Genomic DNA, 12,752 nt, shown 5'->3' with positions numbered 1-12,752 from the left:
TTTAAAAAAATATTAGCATTGCGCACTTCTTCTCTATATTCTCTATAAGTGTGGAAAATTTCATACTCGTCCGTCCGCGCAATTTTCTTAAAAAGGGATACAAAGTTTTTGCTTCACGTATTAATATATAGATTTTATGTCGCTTTAATTTGCCATCATAATTTTGTTCGCAGTTTACATATACATTTCTTGAAATAATTTAAATCCGCAATCTAAAGCAAAGTTCGCGGGCGGGTAGTCGGGTTATTTTGGCAGGAACGTGAAGAGTATGTGAAGATATTTTTTATTTATTACTTATTTTAATGTTTCTTCAGGCTTGATTCCTTATTTAAATCCGCAATCTAAAGCAAAGTTCGCAAGCAGGTAGTCGGGTTATTTTGGCAGGAACGTGAAGAGTATGTGAAGATGTTTTTTATTTATTACTTATTTTAATGTTTCTTCAGGCTTGAATCCTTATTTAAATCCGCAATCTAAAGCAAAGTTCGCGGTCAGGTAGTCGGGTTATTTTTGGCAGGAACGTGAGGAGTATGTGAAGATGTTTTTTTATTTATTACTTATTTTAATGTTTCTTCAGGCTTAAATGTGTAATTTTAGTGGCTTATAACCGCTTAACATGTATGAAGACGCACTAGATGAAGAAAATGAAAACGTTCGAAGTAGCTTCTTGAGTTCTTCCAAAAGACCCATTGAATACTCATTAAATGTATTAAAAACATTTACTAGGACATTATTTCATATTTCGTTCATTCTATTTAATTTCATTTCATTCCTCTCTAACTAATTTTTTATGCAGCAAAGTGTGCAAGTAAGAATAATATTTGACCTATGGACTAGGATTTAGGTCCTAAATATTATTTCTAAAAAGAAACCGATTGCCTTACTAAAAATAATAAAACCTCGCGAGTAAGCTCCAACGTCATAATATTTGAATCTTTTCCATCATGATTTTTATATTAATGTGGCATCATCACACTACTACCTACCTACCTGTCTGTGTTTACGAGAATGCTTCCCTGATAAGTTTTATAGCATTTTGTTTAATGTATTATTTATTTCTAGTTTAAACTTAACCTAGGTTAACCTTTCTTGAAAATCTAGGTTAACCTTTAAATTGAAGTTCATGTGAGTCAAGGCTTTCATGACATTACACGTAAGCAATTCAATGAAAGTATATCAACATTGAAATTTCCACCGTTTCAATATTTAGTCACATAACATAAAACTCAATTGAATTTTTATTAATTAATATTTCCTTCGTGCCCATGTAATGAACAAAGTATACGAAAAACTTCAACAGTTTTAGGGTTCCTAGATCATAAATTCATTCAAAAAGTCAATGTAGTTTTTCAAAGTCAAGTTCAAGTTTAAATTCACCTTAATTTTATTTTGTGCTACAACAGACACAGTATATGAACCACATTAGTACAGGGGTTTTCTTGGCCTAGCTAAGGTTTTTCGAATAGCCTTGGCTTGCACCCGAAACCTCATACCAGTTATACTTGCACTTGTCCAAGGAATTAATTATCCACGGGAACCATTTCATTTTCTTCTTCACCCTGAATGTCCATAGTTGAACGACTTCGTAACTCTGATGGCGAAACAAACTGAATAAACAATATAATACATTTTTGATATGTTTTTTTCTGAGTTGTCGTAACTTTTACTAAATTCCGGTATATATCTACCTATAGAATGCAGTATCCACAGCACAAACTATAGCCGTGATCTAAATAAACCAGGTCAAACAATACAATAACTAGTGCAGAAACCAACGATTGTTATTTTCCGCAAAACCCATTTTTTTCAATCAACATAAATCTTTTTGAATACTTGACACATGTAAACAGGTTGGAAAAAGGAATGTTACTGATTTATAGGGCTCCACACTTACGATAGGTAAATAAATTTTCTACAATAGAGAAATATATTAATTTTGAAAAAAAGTTAAGTTAATTTTGCTAAATTATGGTAACAAACAAATCAAAATGGTATTCGTAATGAAATAAAACGTGACTTAAATCTTTCCTTGTATAGATACCAAAGTTTCCCACAGCGTAGTAATGTACATACATCCACTCACCATAATATAATATCCGATTTGAAATACTGAAAGCAGTTTGGTGAAAGCAATCTATTTAATTTTGTTCCGGTTTTCGTGGCGCAGGGTTATGAAATATGTAGTTCTAGATGAGATAGTAAGTATCGGACATATCGTTATGTTAACAGACATCAATTTTTTTACTATTCATTATTTAATCAATACATCCATCCAATCTATCCAATACATTAATCTAATGAATCTAATTAACCAAGAATATTTTGTATTTTTAATGAATCTATGAATCAACATTTCCATAAACAAACTCAAAAAATTTACGCTAAGTGGATATTTAAAATACTACGTCATTCGATAATGATGTGTAGGGGCAACGGGCGCAGCGTCAGCAGGCTGAGTGGGCAGCGTGCCAGCTTTCTGCGCCCTGAGTCACGGCTCCACCAATCACCTCACTACAAGTGCTTGTTAACAAAGCCTCAATGTTTACAATCTTATCTCATAACCCCTCAATACAATTTCAAACAAAGAAGTACAGTTACTTTAATGATTTTCTATTTCATTATAGTATGTACCTAAACATAATATATATAAAATTATGAGCTCGATAAAAAAAACAATGCTAATTTCCTTTTCCTCTAAAGAAAGTTCGTGCTCTGCAAACAATATACGTTAAATCATTGGATTTTGTTAAAATAATTTTATTATTATAAATAGTAATACAATGCTTAATATTGCACATTATTTTCAATTTTTTTTTTGTTTTAATTAAGTTTAGTTTGATCCACTATTTGTCTACTGATACTGATCTACTGTTTGTCTAATAATGTAAACGCAAAAGGAAAACTATTTTGGAAAATAATGTTCAGGACCGCCGTTAAAACGCAATGCTGTGGCTTGCAGCCAAGAAGACGTCAAAACATAATTTGGTGCGAATCTTCTGCGGTGCCAAATGAACCCTGTTGGAATCTCAACCGGAATCAATGGTTAATTTTTTAATCTTCATAATTTATTATTATAGCAGTAGCATTTATAGCAGTAGGCAGCGGCTTGGCTCTGCTCCTGGCATTGCTGAAGTCCATGGGCGACGGTAACCACTTACCATCAGGTGGGCCGTACGCTCGTCTGCCTACAAAGGCAATAAAAAAAAATATATATATATATTTTTAAAAAGAGATCGTCTGAATTGACGTAATTTTCAACCAAGCTTAATGTTTGTAACGCTTTAGCATATTGTGATTCTTAGCCAACTTTTTGTTTTCTTCCGAAAAGCAATCTCTTTAATTACTTTTAGTTAACTAGCACACGATTTCTCTATTAGATAACAAAATCTATTACAATCATTGTAATTATGACGGGAGATTAAAGATAGCTTCGAAGCCAAATAACAAATAATAACGTTGGTTTGGCATCATTAACGGAGTGTGAACGACGCTTTAAAGAACTTTGAACCATAACTATTATTACAGATTTTATGGTTTGGATTTGTTTATCAAAAAAGATGACGTAAAATCAGTAAAATTTTATTTACCTGTAACTTAAAACCTTTTAAGATTGAATAGTTGATAAGTGAAAGGAACATCAGACTCGTCTTTAGAGCTGCGTATGTCCCCAACTATAGATATTAAAAATAAAAAAAATTAAGCATCTCGCATCTAACAATATTATGTTATTTTTTGGTATCTCATAAGGCGGTGTCATAATCGTGACGGTAAATGGCTGTGATCATTTTAAGAGATTTTAAATAATTATCAGTGCTGTGTAGTCATAGAATCGTTACCACCATTCTGCCTATTTCTGCAGTAATCCTTTGTTTAAAGAGACAAGTGTTAAATATAAGGTGGACCGTGCGGCCGACTTTCGATAAAGACTAAAAAGGCCTTTCGTCACGTTTTTATTTTTTTATTGTATAGATGGGTGGACGAGCTCACAGTCCACCTGGTGCTAAGTGGTTACCGGAGCCCATAGACATCTACAGCGTAAATGCCGCCACCCACCTTGAGATATGAGTTCTAAGGTCTCAGTATAATTACAACGGCTGCCCCACCCTTCAAACCGAACGCGGCAGAAATAGGCAGGGTGGTGGTACCTACCCGTGCGGACACACAACAGGTCTTACGACCAGTAATTACGCAAATTACAATTTAGCAGCTTTGATTTTTATTACACGATGTTATTCCTTCACCGTGAAAGTCAATCGTGAACATTTGTTACGTACGTATTTCATTAGAAAAATTGGTACCCGCCAGCGGGATTCGAACACCGTTGCATCGTTCAAAACGAATGCGGCCACGACGACTTGAAATACGGTTCACGGTATGACCATTTTTTTAGCATTTTCCTATGTCGCATGAATTGTTCCACTATACCTATATTTGTACAGAAACTAAAAAATAATATAATTAAATATTTTACATATAATGTATTTTACATATAATATACATATACATATATATATATGTACATTTTTTTTTTTTATTGCTTGGATGGGTGGTCGAGCTCACAGCCCACCTGGTGTTAAGTGGTTACTGGAGCCCATAGACCTCTACAACGTAGATGCGCCACCAACCTTGAGATATAAGTTCTAAGGTCTCAACTATGGTTACAACGGCTGCTCTACCCTTCAAAACGAAACGCATTACTGCTTCACGGCAGAAATAGGCAGGGTGGTGGTACCCATCCGCGCGGACTCACAAGAGGTCCTACCATCAGTAAAGTAGTACATGTATACATATTATTATATAATGTGTATATAAATATAGTATTTAATAACAAAAAAGAGTTACTAGACATCGTTAGCTACTTAAGTAAGCAATGTGTTATGTCGTTATTTCCTTGAGGATATTGCAACCATAATACTAGTTTTAGTGCTCCGTGGCAGTAAAACGATATTTACGATCATTTTTATGAATAAACTAAATTAAAGTAAACCAGATCTTGGAACGGTTTTAGATATAAAAACGTTAAACAAAATATTGTTAAATGAAAACATTGTAATCATGCGTACCATCTTTTCATTAATTATTAAAACGGTAAAATTAAATTTGCTGAATCCTCATAAAATAAACAGAGCATGTGTACAAAACACAAATATAACATAACAGCTATTCGTTGGCAGATAAAACATGATTCTCCATACAATTTACTCCATGGTCGACGTAAGGTCACAGTTGACAAAAGTTTCTACAAATAAATAGTGTTTTTAACAGTAATAATGGTTGGGGAAAAAGTCTTTTCGCATTACAGTATGTATGAACTTGTAATAAAATCTCTTTGGCTATTTGTATCTGGCTGGTTTTGGTATCATTCAAAGTTTAAATTTTAAAGAAGATAAATCCAAATTCAAATTAGGAAAATGTGTGATTTTTATTTATTTTTCGTACTGTCAAGATGAGTGAACCTAATGAAGAAATTCGATCCATTTTAAAATTTTACTACAAAAAAGATAAAAATGCAACGCAAGCCGCGAAAAAAATTTGCGATGTTTATGGACCTAGTGCAATGTATGTGAGAGTAGCACAAATTTGGTTTAAGCGTTTTCAATCCGGAAATTTTGATGTCAAAAATGCACGTGGCTCTAGTGGTCGCCCTATTACGGATAAAATGGATGCCATTTTTGAAAAAGTGAGCAAGATCGGCATATCAGTAGTTACGACGCAGCTGAAGAACTGGGAATTGACCACAAAACCGTTTTGGCGCATTTGAAAAAAACTGGGTACACAAAAAAGCTCGATATTTGGGTACCTCACGAGCTCACTGAAAGAAACATAATACACAGTGTATTTATTTGTGATTCTTTATTTTTGAAGAAGCTATTGATGAAACGTGGATCATGTGCGACAAAAACGTGCGAAAAAGGTCGTGGTCAAAGGCCGGTCAGGCTTCACAGACTGTGGCGAAACCCGGGTTAACTAGCAACAAGGTGATGCTGTTTGTGGTGGAATAAGAAGGGCATTATTCATTATGAGCCATGTTGCCACTAGGCAGGACCATTGATTCTGAACTCTACTGCGAACAACTGAAATTAAAGCAAGAATTTGAGAGAAAGCCGCCGGAATTAATCAACAGAAGAGGTGTGGTTTTTCATCATGATAACGCTAGACCTCACACATGTTTAGCCACTCAGCAAAATTTAAGAGAGCTTGGCTGGGAGGTGTTAATGCATCCGCCGTATAGTCCTGACTTTGCACCTTCAGATTTCCACCTGTTTCGGTCTCTTCAGAATTCTTTAGGCAGTGTCAGGTTAACATCACGAGAGGACTGTCAAAACCAATTGTCGCGGTATTTTGATCAGAAGCCCCATAATTTCTCTAGGAATGGGATCATGTCGGGGAATCGAAAAGTATGATTATTTCGAGCCAAAAATAGGGAATACGGTGGAACCAACCTCTGAGGACTACAATAGTTCTTATAAAATTATGAATAAAAAAACAGTGATGCTGAAAGATAAGAGAATTTGTCGAAATTACTGTCTATTTACCATTACTATCGAAAGGATTAGTACTTCAACAACGAAACCGTGAAAATCCAGTTGCCTAGTTCTGGTGGGTAAACTAATTTAACTTCGATAATTTCATTTCCACGTAACATTCCAAATTCCACCTGTGTAATTTATTTTTGTTGTAAGCCCCTAGACCCTAAACCCTTAATTTATGGAAACTTGCGGTCGAGGGCTTCCTAAATAAATCATTCGCGATATTTGCTCATGACCTACAAAGCCTAGTCTTACACGCCCAAAGTCAATTTCGAAAGGGTCCTTTTATTTCATGCTGTTCAATTAATTATTCAATTCAATAATTTAATTAGGCAATAAAAAGGAAAAGCTACACTGAGTGCTCATTACTGTAAACAGTTAATACAATTTACCAGTTCGTTGACGGAGACGTTGTGCAAGACACCAAATATTGTATCACGTTCGCAAATATGTATTTCCTTTAGTTCTTCTTTCTCGCGAAGAATTAATTCAAGCATTTTTAATAACACTTTTACACAGTGTTGTTTTGCAGAGTGTTATATTAAAACTTTAGAATGAACAGTAATTGTGAATTCAAATTTTACCTAATAGTATAACAAAACGAATTGTCTCAACGACGATCGGACGACAATTCAGAAATTTCAGAAATATGTATAACGTAAATCTTCTCGTTTCTAGCAATTTTAAATAATGGAGCCAATTTTGTTGATTCGCTATTAATTTTGAATAAATAAATTTCAAATATTTAAGCATGTTAGATATCCCTATTATTACTTTGTTTAACTCGGATATTTAATTATTTTCAATACGCGTTTCGATTCAAATGTTTCCTTTGTCTTTTGTCTAAAGATTTTCAAACAATTCCATCAATTTTTCCGTAGTATATATACATTGATTTATTTGACCCGGTGACAAAAACCTTATTGTCTTGTAATAATTAGTGTATAACCATAAATACAACGGAAGTGTGGCAATCTTTTCTTGGTTTGATGTCGATGGTAAATAATTGAACTAATACTTTATGATTGAGGAATTACTGGTGCCCCGGAGCCCTTTCCAGTTTCACCAGGACAGGTGGACGAGTAAGGGGTCAATCAAGAGGGCTTGGAAGCATAGTCAATTGCTAACAGAGGAATAAATCTTGTGCTACATTCTGCGGTATAATTCAAAGTAATCTAACAAATTTGCGAGAGTGGGTTCGACTTTCAAATTCAAATAAAACAACGATGCTAAGCATGTGGCCGGAATAACTAATGAAAATTTTAACAAATATTAAGTGATATTGTTACATTAATCTTTAACGTTCCCGACCCAAGGACCATGCTACATTACGAAATTAAACCACAGATTCTTTCTCACTGTGAGGACGATAATGAAAACATCGTTAAATACACTGAATTAAAGTTTGATATCTAGATTAAGATCTAGATTTAATTCTAGCATAGCTTGAACTTGTTATATAGCTTCGACATAAATGTGTTAATCAAAGTACTACGAATTGTTCCACAGGATAACATACCTATACCGATTAATAAAACACCGATTGATACTGAATCGATAATAGTCATATAATGCCAGATATCACCTCTGAAAGGCCATCAACAATAACTATAGGTCCATTTTTTTTAAGTATAGACAATATTAATAATAAAATGAGTTTTTTTGAGCCGCAACTTATTATATATCATCATAATCGGTTGCTCTTGGCAGAACAGTCGTGGTCATGTGGAATTCTTGCTCATTAAAGCCTTGACAGATGTTTTCCACAGTTTGCGAACCGAGGCCCGGCGCACACACTCGTTAGGTGGGGTTTCAGTAAGGTCTTTCACCTGATCAGTCCAACGCATGGGGATTCGTCCACGAGATTTCTTACCATTGACCCTACCCTGAACAACAAGTTTCTCGATAGACTCTGCTGGCCGACGCGATTATTATATATAATTGAAACAAAATTCCTCATACTAGGTAAACCTGTCCTATGGGAGTAGATACAATACATCAAATTTAATAACTATGGAAATGAAAAACGTTAATAATGAAACATTCAACAACTGGTACAGACAAGGAATGCGTCGACACATACATCGTAATCAAATCTACAAGTTAATGTATTAAACTCTAATTTACTGTACCATAGTAAAGATTTGCGAGCGGTTCTAAATTTGTACAGCGCACATATTTTCAATGTATTTTTTTTAATATCCTTATTTTTTTAGCATTTCAACTGACTGTTTTCGCGGAGGACGGCAATTCCTACCAAACTTATCAAATAAAATTTGAGAATTTCGTACATGTCTGGTAGAAAGAATACTCAGACGACAAAATCTATATATTAATACGTGAAACAAAAACTTTGTATCCCTTTTTACGAAAATTGCGCGGACGGAGGAGTATGAAATTTTCCACACTTATAGAGAATATAGAGAAGAAGTGCACAATGCTAATATTTTTTTAAAATAACGTATAAAAGATACATTAAATTAATACAGAAAACATTACACACACTACATGCCATGTATTTGACGCACACACGCATGCATACTATTTATTCTCAAACTTTTGTTCTTGACGTCTGTTACGTGACGTCTGAGAATAGATTAATATTGTTTGTCTATGTTAATATTTTTTAAAGTGTAGTCTTGGCGAAATTTGTGATTATAGAAGTATAAAATACAATCATAATAGCGTACAAACTTACAATTCCAATTAATTATAGTCGAATTTCGACTTCTGCGGGATCTCTAGTCATGTCAGATAGCTATTGACGTTACATTCCTCTAGGCGTATATTAGATCGCATGGTCACTGGAGGCAGGGCGTGTTCATGTTCCGTGTTACTATTTAGCTTTAGACCGGACTGTCTTTGTACTGATTTGAAATTAAAAAAAGGCGCGGTGTCAAATTGCGTGTGTATTGTTCTCATAACAAACAGGATAAATTTTACCATTTCAGTTGACAATTTATGTTCCGTGATACAGTTTAGTTTTAGACAGGAATGTCTGTAGGCTGGTTTTAAATTAAAAAAGGCGCGGAGTGGAATTGCGTGTGCGTATTGTGCTCATAGCAAACAAGACTAATTTTACCATTTGATTTGATAATTGAAATATAGTTAATTTTAAAAAAAACAATGCAAATAAAAAAAATTCTCATTCATGTAAGATAGTAAAACAACTATACTCTTTATTGCTGCTGTGAAGCGTGCGTCCTATTTTGCAAAGTTGGATAACTGTTGTTCCTACAAAACCTCGAGTCGAGAATTCGACCTCATGTCTATAGATCGAGCGCTATCGCTAAATATTATACTATCGATAATCTGGGATTATACCCTGCGCAGCGGACCGGGATTTACTAGCAATTAATAAATTAATTTGAACCAAAAGGAAATCGTATTTTGAGCAAAAATAAAACAAGTTAACAGGTAGACCGTATAATCCAAACGAATTTTTAGAAGAGCGCTCTAATTAAAAATAATCAAAAATATATTTTGTTTACTGCATTGATCGATGAAAGGGTTCGGCGGAGTAATATTAGTAAAGTGATAACAGGAACCCAGAAATATAAGTTCGGAGTCTCAACTGTATTTTCACCGCTGTTCGACCCTTCAAACCGCTACGCATGACTACTTCACGGCAGAAATAGAAAGAACAGTGCTACCTACTCGTGCAAGCTTGGTAGGCAGCGGCTTGGCTCTGCCCCTGGCATTGCTGAAGTCCATGGGCGACGGTAACCACTCACCATCAGGTGGGCCGTATGCTCGTCTGCCTACAAAGGCAATAAAAATAAAAAAAAATGCGTCATACCTCTAGTAAATGCTGGTTGGGAATCGTAACACATTAGTATAACACTCAGAGAAATCTGCTGCCCACATTCCGGTGAATCCCTTAGTCGCTTTTACGGTACCCACGAGAGGAAATGGGGTGTTGCTATTCTAAGCATATACCACGCAGTTGTTTTCTTCAACGAAAACATTTAACGTAAATGAATTTGGTTAAAAAAAAACTTAATCCATAAAATGACCTTAATTATTTTAACGTTAACTTGTAAATTTATTTTCAAAACTATAAATCTATATATATAAATGAATTGCTGTTCGTTAGTCTCACTAAAACTCGAGAATGGCTGGACCGATTTGGCTAATTTTGGTCTCGAATTATTTGTGGAAGTCCAAAGAGGGTTTAAAAGGTAGATAAATATGAAAATGCTCAGAATTAAATAAAAATAACAATTTTGTTTTTCCTTTGATGTGTCGCCCGTCGGACGGATTCCTTTTGTTTGTTTTAAGTTTATTTTATACAAAAGTTTAGGTATTTTATTTATCGATTGAGGCACTACGAAGTTTGCCGGCTCAGCTAGTTTTTAATAAAACTACCTTTGTACAATTTTTGTTTCTCGTGGTTCAAATTAAACCTTGTTAAATTTGGCTTTCCCTTCAACATGACAAAATAAAGTATTTGTTAATGTTTCGGTTAAATTATGCCTACAGTTTTAAACACAATAAGCTTTGTTTGAATTGGTGAAAGAATTTTCGGGATCCTCAAGTAATTACAAAAAAAAACAGATATGCTGAGATTTGGGGTCAATATTATAAACATTTTCATTTCACAGTTTTATAGAATATAATGTTGAACAATTAAAAAATAATTTGAGTACATTGAAAATACTTCAGAAATACATTATTAAACCTAAAAAGAAAACGGGATCAGATTTTGGAATAAATACTATTCAAAGATCGTTGTTTAAAAAAATTCAGAGAAAGAAACGTGCGTTTTGGACGCGAGTTTGTTAAATAACCATATTTTAATCCTCGTGGTATCCTTATAATTTGTCGTATCCTTGTTGTCTGAACTACATTATAAAGTCGTCTTAGCTGTTCACATTCAGTTAATACTGTACCTCCTATCATTACGTATAGGCGATGTCGCTGCTGCCCAATTCGTATGTTAAACACTGGTTAACTGTCACAAATCATGTTATTTATGTCACACTATTTTTAATTACGAAGTGTTTTAAACGTTTATTGAATAAAACTATTTTTTAACGTTCGTTCGCTCAACGCTACTCGAGAGGCACGCGTGAATCCACGTGCAATTCCGCGAGAAAAATATGAATATGCAGTTGTATATTGTGATGTGGAGTGAGCGATACTGACGCGTCGAGGAGCGTGCGCACCCTGGCTCTCGACGGACTCAACTGTAGGGCTTCAGAGCCGCGGGGGCGGCGCGCCCACGCTCGATAACGCTGCCTTCCCAGCGCCCTCCCACATTACAAAATCATTTATAAAATTCAACATTTTTTTTATTATATTTCGCCTTCATATCTTTTTTCATTTCGATGAATAAATAATTCGAAACTACCAATAATAACACGGTAATGTAAGTGAAACCGTCTACGTAATGACCGCTTTAAATAAATACGCCCACGATTTAACAACCATTATTACCATATTACATTATAATTTGCCTTCAAAAAGTTTTACTGTCATACCTAAGCTTATAGTATTGACAAATAATGTTCTGGCACCTATAAAAAAAAGAAACAGGTTTGTTTATTATTTTTATTTAAAAATTCACGCTATTTACAAGCGTGTCTTAGTCAGAGAATTGTAATTTTTCTATGTTGTAAGTTAGCTTGCCGGCTCATTAAGATGGTCACTCGTACATGATACTCAAGTTCTCATGGATCGTTTGGAACATACGAAAGGCCTTCAATTCTCTCTGTGTTTTGTACGATATGCACCATTGGAGGTGGAATTGTTTTAAATAATTATTCTTATTTAAACTGGACTCAATCATACGAATAGAACAATGAACAATTTTATATAGTTCAATCACATTCACATTACAACTGATGATAGTTTCCGTAGCATTTCGTAGCATATCTGTAGAAGGGTAACATTTTTTTAACCTTATAATCTCCTCAGATATCAATATATTACAGCCTACTTTCTCATATTATCATATTGAATGAATGTCTTTTGTGTGCAAAGGAAAGTAAACGTCCTATAATAATGTTATAAAAACGAGTTAGCGAGAGTATAGCTACCGCGATATTTATATTTGAGATCATAAGTAATACATACATTGGTCGTTCGCTGGTATAAATTCGATAATTACAATTTAAACTTACGAATAAATGGCACAATTTTTTTTCGTATTGCGGTGTCTGTTTATATACAATCTTGAAAAAACTACTTTTGACAGGAAATCCATACACACTATGACTATTA

General features: G+C 34.3%; 2 protein-coding genes across 8 annotated transcripts in view; one reads left to right on the top strand and one right to left on the bottom strand.

Moving 5' to 3' along the window:
- Positions 1 to 11,733, bottom strand: part of LOC114248953 (uncharacterized) — a 70,831-nt gene extending 59,098 nt beyond the window's left edge. For 2 of the 4 annotated variants that reach the window (XM_089732939.1, XM_089732940.1), the window contains exon 1: positions 11,402 to 11,733. The gene's annotated coding sequence lies outside the window, so the exon portion shown is untranslated. The remainder of the gene's footprint in view (positions 1 to 11,401) is intronic. The other 2 variants (XM_028182393.2, XM_028182394.2) reach the window with 1 other exon arrangement.
- LOC114248952 (uncharacterized) overlaps positions 1 to 12,752 on the top strand; it is a 120,324-nt gene that overhangs the window by 78,499 nt on the left and 29,073 nt on the right. The window lies entirely within an intron of this gene.

The sequence above is a fragment of the Bombyx mandarina genome, chromosome 15 (assembly GCF_030267445.1).
Source record: "Bombyx mandarina strain Sakado chromosome 15, ASM3026744v2".
NCBI lineage: Eukaryota > Metazoa > Arthropoda > Insecta > Lepidoptera > Bombycidae > Bombyx > Bombyx mandarina.
The sequence above is the reverse complement of the archived record's forward strand: the minus strand, read 5'-3'. Positions and strand labels throughout refer to the sequence as shown.